Below are 7,216 nucleotides of genomic sequence, written 5' to 3'. Positions count from 1 at the left end.
AGTCAGGCGCGGGCTGTCTGGAAGTCGTGGTATGCATGTCAGGCAGGAGGCCAGGCGTTGGTGTTTGGGAATAACCGGGGGGGTGGGGGGCAATCTGATCGGCCCTGTTCTCAGGGCCAGCATACGGCCAGCGGGGACAGGGGCCCGGGTACGTACAGCCACGCGTACTGTAGACACACATGTACTATAAATACTCTACATCATTGGTTCTCAAAGTGGGGTCCGGGGACCCCCAGGGGTTCCAGGGGGTCCCCAGCAAAATGTCTTATTATAGCATCACAATCATTTTAACCCTTTATACTTTGGCTATTCAAAAATAGCAGATATACAAGCTCATAGTGCGGCACCGAGTGCCGCACTATGAGCTTGTAGATCTGCTATTTTTGAAAAATCTTGAACATTTTTGCAAAAACATATATTTTAAAGCCAACATTTGTAATTCAAATCTTTGCTTCTGGGGGTCCCTGGAACAAAATATTTGAGATGGTGGTCCGCGGCCAAATCCATGTCATTTAGGGGGTCCTTGGCATGAAAAAGTTTGAGAACCACTGCTCTACATCGTCGCTGTCGGGCAGAAACCTCTCCATATAAATCTCCATATTCTAATTATTTTTTTTCGTAAATTAACGTCCTACTTGATCACACTACAGCGTCACACAAAAGCCTCAAAAGTAGCGGATCCACAAGCTCGAAACGCGACGCGTTTTGAGCTTGTGGATCTGCTACTTCTGCTGTTTTTCAATTTGAATCCTGGAAAGTCACAGTTTTGGACATATGAGGTTTCCACCCGACAGAGACGATATGCACTGTACACACCGCACATATACTGTACGTTCACAAACACATGAATACAAAGAGAAGCAAGCATTGAAACACTTGGCATCAAACCACATGACAATACCATGTTTTGATATATTAGGCTATATCTCATCAAAGGCATATTAACAGTTTTTCATCTATGTTCGTCTTTCATCTTTCGTCTCTCTGTCTCTCTCTCTCTCTCTCTCGCTCATGCACACACACGCACACGCACGCACACGCACACACACGCACACACACACACACACACACACAAAGTACACAGAGTACACAGACATTCACACGCTAGGAGCATAAACGGCAGGTGTGTGTAACGGCGAGGAAAGGCTAATTCCTTCTGTTAATGTTATTCCCACAACCCCCTGATGAGTCTGATGGAACGGCTTGGTTTCTCCTCCAGGAACATCCTCGGAGACTAGGAGAGTTAATGGGCCATGTCTGTACAGTGTGTGTGTGTGTGTGTGTGTGTGTGTGTGTGTGTGTGGGGGGGGGGGTCCTGTCTGTGTGTGTGTGTGTGTGTGTGTGTGTGTGTGTGTGTGTGTGTGTGTGTGTGTGTGTGTGTGTGTGTGTGTGTGCGTGCGTGCGTGCGTGCGTGCGTGCGTGCGTGCGTGCGTGCGTGCGTGCGTGCGTGCGTGCGTGCGTGCGTGCGTGCGTGCGTGCGTGCGTGCGTGCGTGCGTGCGTGCGTGTGTGTCTGGGGGGGTCCTGTGTGTGTGTGTGTGTGTGTGTGTGTGTGTGTGTGTGTGTGTGTGTGTGTGTGTGCGTGCGTGCGTGCGTGCGTGCGTGTGTGTGTATGCATGCATGCGAGCATGCGTGTCTATCTGTCGTCTATCTGTGCGTGTGTGTGTGTGTGTGTGTGTGTGTGTGTGTGTGTGTGTGTGTGTGTGTGTGTGTGTGTGTGTGTGTGTGTGTGTGTCTCCTGTGTACAACAGTGTAAGGGAGGACCAGTGGAGGAGTGTGATGAAATAAGAGACAATGAGATAAAAGCTAATTGCTCCCCACAGGGCCAAACAGTGTTAGCAAAGTGACTTGAAGCCAGCCAGCTAACCTCCCACGTCCCCGTCCAAAGACCACTCGCAACAGCTCTCAATAGATTTTATTTGTTAAGTGGAAATTGTGATGTGCCGTAAACGGCTTGCTGAAGGGCATTTTGTCTGTGAAAAGCACCAATCGGTCGTCGTCGTTGCCACCCGCGTTGTCATCTTACAAACCCAAGTGAGGGGGAGAGACGGAGGGAAGTCATTCGGTAGAGAATTGGAGAGAAATGCCTGAGGACAAAGATCCAGGGTTACTCCTTAGTTTTGAACAAATGGTAGATGTCTCATTTTGTAGTGAAACCCTTCATACTGTATATTTAAGGCCTAGTTCAGACCAAAGTTTCTATTGACACAACATCATTTTAAGCTGGTTTATGCTCAAGATTGCAGAGCTTGCAGACCTGCTATTTTCGGCATGTGACACCATCACCGTCGTGACGGAGCATACAAATTTTCCATTAGAGAGCAAAGGGGAAACGAAATGTCGCTTATATTGAATGTGACAAGTCAAAACCTTTTCAGGCACTGCTGAGATCCGGCAAGATCCATCCAGTGGCCCGCACGCATTTCAAAGTAATTGAAAACCAATGACAGAACAGCTTTTGTGTCTGCATTCCAACACAAGAGTGCAACAAAACAAGACATGAACAACAACAAGTGTCACTGCTTCTCTCTCTCTCTCTCTCTCTCTCTCTCTCTCTCTCTCTCTCTCTCTCTCTCTCTCTCTCTCTCTCTCAGCCCATCAGTCTGTACTCTACGTGAAAGCACATTTTCATCACTAGAGTTTACGAGTGTCCTCGCTTTCCAAGCTAACTGTGTGTTTTTAATTAGCAGCGGCAAACAGAAAGCATTGAACACCTTTCAGCGATTGGCCTTCATTAGTGTTCCTCGGCTCCCAAAAGGGAATTGACCCATCAACTGAGTGGTAACATGATGAAACTGGTTAGATTGGCGCATAGTGACTGGCAGCTGTTCTTTGAAGTGAGAGGCTTGTGGCTGTTGTTGCTGCCAAGCCGCTATATGGAGCGTCTTAGCACGTATAAACATACTAAATAACAATAGAATTAGCTTGCAGCTGCGCACAAATGCACACAGACACACACACACACACACACACACACACACACACACACACACACACACACACACACACACACACACACACACACACACACACACACACACACACACACACACACACACACACAAACACACAGCTGTTCCGCTGCAGGTTCAGTGCCAGGGTGCTGCGTTTGATGTGTGTGTGTGTGTGTGTGTGTGTGTCTCAAAAAAGAGATCTTTTATTCTTTTTTTGTGCACATGTGGGTACCATACCCATATCTAAGTGAAGTCGTGGCGGCGTTTTGGCAGCTTGACATTCGCGTGGGAAGGACGGCATCATTACTGGGACAAGAAAGCGAGGACAGAAGACCCAGGGAGGGAAGAGGATGTTCATTTCACAAACAAGCTTGTTCACAGGACGAGTGTGAGCTTAACACAACGGTGATATGACGAGAACAATAAAGTATGGGAGTAGTGGATGAGAGAGGTGAAAGGGAAGAGAACACGTCGGTGAAAGCGGAAGCGCTTATGACCATGATTTTTCATCAGCATTTTTATAGTTGTGACATCATTGCCAATGTCGTCATCATCATTATCACCATCATGATCATGGTTATCATTATCATCATCATCACCAACACCACCTCTGCACTTGCCGTACACAGATGAGAACAGTGAAATAAATAAATAAATTGCAGCCCGCAGCTCCAACTTGCTGATTAAGTTCACCAACAAAGTGATAGGACTCATCAGCGACAACAGGGTTAGGGTTAGGGTTAGGGTCCTCTCTCCTACAGGAGAGAGGTCAACAACCTTACACGGTGGTCCCAGGAGAACAACCTCTCTCTCTACATTGACAAGACCAAACAGCTGATCGTGGACTGCAGGCGGAAAGGAGGGAGGCTGGAACCGTTCGCCATCAACTGGTCAGCACCTTCAAGCGTTCACATCACTGAGAACCGATAGGCACGCCGACTATGTGGCGAAAAAGGCACAGCAATTCTCTTTTCACATTGTTGAAGTTCAGCCTGGGGTCCAAAAACCTGTGGTTCTACAGATGCACCATTGAGAGCATTCTGACTGGATGCCTGACATGGGAACCGCACTGATTTTGTAACCCCAAGCCCGTAGGGCGCCCGGACCTCTAGTACAGTACACTGGCAATTGTGACCGTAAAGCCCATAGGATTACCAAAGACCCCAGCCACTCCATCCATGGACTGTTTCAGCAGCTAGTGCTACCGTCTGGCAAGCGATACCGCAACCGCAAGGCCTGGACCAGCAGGCTCCAGGACAGCTTTTTCCACCAGGCTACGAGGTTTATGAATAATAGACACTAAAAGCCTGTTGCCTGTCTGCTTGTTACACACACACACACACACACACACACACACACACACACACACACACACACACACACACACACACATACTCAGATGCAGCTGTGCACCCGCAATCACACAGAAACAGGCAAGCATACCCATGCAGATGTGTAAGTTTATTAAGGCAGAACTGTCTGGCCCTGCAATCTCCTCCCATTCTCCATCTGAGGCGAGGCCCAGCCTGCCGCTTTGAGATGCAGCGCACAAAGACACCTGACTGTTTTATTGTTTTTGCTCTGTTTTTGATTTAGCTTATGGTTGCATCATACTATAAAGCGTAGAATGGTACTCAAATCAGCACACCTGGCGCCTGTTCATTACACCACATTCAACTTAAGACACCTTGTTTGTCCATTCTAAGGTCCCATCAAATGGCCTGAAACAAAAAAATATAATCCAAGAATGTCATTGACCACTGAGCATGGCGTGCATTTCAAATTAAGTGTGAAAAGTACGTTGTTGTTTTTTTCACAAGGCCCATTGTTAAAATTCTACTTCAGGGGGAAACCTAACAGGATATATTAGTTTAATTTCCAACGTTTAGTGTGGTGCAGGACTGCACAGGAGAGCTAATTAATTAATTGAATTTACTCTAGTTAGTTAATTTAATTCTGAAAGTGTTCAGAGTTTAGGTACCACCCAAATTTTACTGTGTGTGACATACCACCAGGGTTCGATTTGTAATGGAAACAGGGAGAAATGCTTGCATTTAATTCAGTCTGACCAGAGGCAGGGATAAAACATATCCCCACCGGCCATGAAAATGAATGGCTAGTAGGGGTGTGCCGATACACTAATTTCACCAAACGATACGATACGATATTTGGCTCACAACTTCGATACGATACGATACGCACTTTTTTTATTACGAAAATATATGGGGGAGGAAAAAAGTAAATGCAAACAAATAATTCTGTTTTTGCATTATTCAGACATGCAAACTTGTAGCTTTTCAGCTACAATAGCCGTTTTCAATCCAAATAGGGTAATAGTGTGACACCTGACCCGAAAAAAAAACATGTTGTCACCCTTTTCACCTCGGGGCTGTTTGCATGCCTGATTAAATGATTGTAAAAAAAATATATATATATATATATATATATATATATATATTCTTTTTTTAAACAATATTTTTTTTTTCCAAAACGATACATATCGTCACGAAAACGTATCGCGATATATCGTGGGACGATATATCGGCACACCCCTAATGGCTAGTGTGTGATATTAAAAGCAAAGGCATGGACCTCCCCCACAAATCGAAGCCTGCAGACTGCGATCCACTGGGACCCATGCAGGCGAATAAATAACATCAAAATCTCAACTCAATAAGGAAGCCAAAACCAGAGTTTGAGTAGAGACGTGTAAACCTTACAGAGGCTCTATTCTCCTCCCTGAGCTCATTTGCATCTTCATGTGTGTGTTAGCAAGACTATCTCACTCACGCACACACATACACACACACACACACACACACACACACACACACACACACACACACACACACACACACACACACACACACACACACACGCACACACACACACACACAGAGAGAGGGATCTTGCGTGGGCAGTCAGAGAGGAGTGGAATCCCTGATAAGCCGAGAGAGCCCAGCGGAGGGCATGGACTGAGGAATGCCAGCGATGCCGGGCATTCACAACACTGTGTGGTGTCACTCCTCATGGTCAAACAAAGGCCTCTCTTCTCCCGCGCGTCAATGACACCATTGTGGCCAGAGAGCGCCGCCGAGAGGCTTTATCGCACACACATTCCGCATGGACACCAATGTGCACACATGGCGCACGAGAACACTCACACACACAACAATACACGCTTCCTCCAGTTCAATCTGCCTTGTTTCCTCATCCGGCGCTTCAGATTCCTTGTTGGTGCTGCAACTATCGATTGTCTTTTGAGCGATTATTCCAATGATTGCTCTTTCGATTAATCAAATCAAATAAGCAAATAAGCAAAGCACGAATCTGCATGAAAAATCCTAATAAATGTTGTATAATTCACTAAATTGATTAGTCTGATTAACCACTTAATCCCGGTACTTTGTCGTACAACAGTGTTTACGATTAACTATTGCACCCCTTGCCCCCCACCAATCTTGCATCTTTGCATGTTTCCATCCAACTGCACTCTCTCTTTGGCTTTCTCTCACCGGCATCTGGCCAGAACAACAGGATAGAGACCTCCTGGCATTTCCGGGTACTGAGCCCCGGTGCGAGACACCTGAGAGGGGGAGGGGGGGGGAAGCCCACCACTTGTCCCGGAAGTTAACGTTGGCCCGACGCCTCTCACAGGGGGGCTGGGAGAAAGTCTATGAGGGGTGTGTGTGTGTGTGTGTGTGTGTGTGTGTGTGTGAGAGAGAGAGAGAGAGTGAGTGAGAGAGTGAGTGAGAGAGTCATCCTCTTCCTGTTGCTCTGACATGCTCCTCACTGCTCCTGCCACCTGCCCTTTGGGCACAAAGGCCTCATGGGAGGCAGGACATGACAGGAGGGTGGGACACCAACGTCCCTCTGAGAGTGGCCCTGCAAACACCTGTCAATCACTGTCAGGGCAGGGCAGGAGGTACAGTAGCTGGAATGTATGCGCACGTGTGTGAGTGTGTGTGTGTGTGTGTGTGTGTGTGTGTGTGTGTGTGTGTGTGTGTGTGTGTGTGTGTGTGTGTGTGTGTGTGTGTGTGTGTGTGTGTGTGTGTGTGTGTGTGCGCGTGTGTGCGTGTGTGCGTCTGTGCGTGAGTGCGTGTGTGCGTGTGTGTGTGTGTGTGTGTGTGTGTGTGTGTGTGTGTGTGTGTGTGTGTGTGTGTGTGTGTGTGTGTGTGTGTGTGTGTGTGTGCGTGAACGAGCGCGTGCTTAAGAAAAACGGACTAAGAGACATGTATGGCAGGTTTATGTTTAATGTTTATCA

The sequence above is a fragment of the Gymnoscopelus microlampas genome (genome assembly GCF_963454915.1).
Source record: "Gymnoscopelus microlampas genome assembly, chromosome: 17".
NCBI classification, from domain to species: Eukaryota; Metazoa; Chordata; class Actinopteri; order Myctophiformes; family Myctophidae; genus Gymnoscopelus; species Gymnoscopelus microlampas.
The sequence above is the reverse complement of the archived record's forward strand: the minus strand, read 5'-3'. Positions refer to the sequence as shown.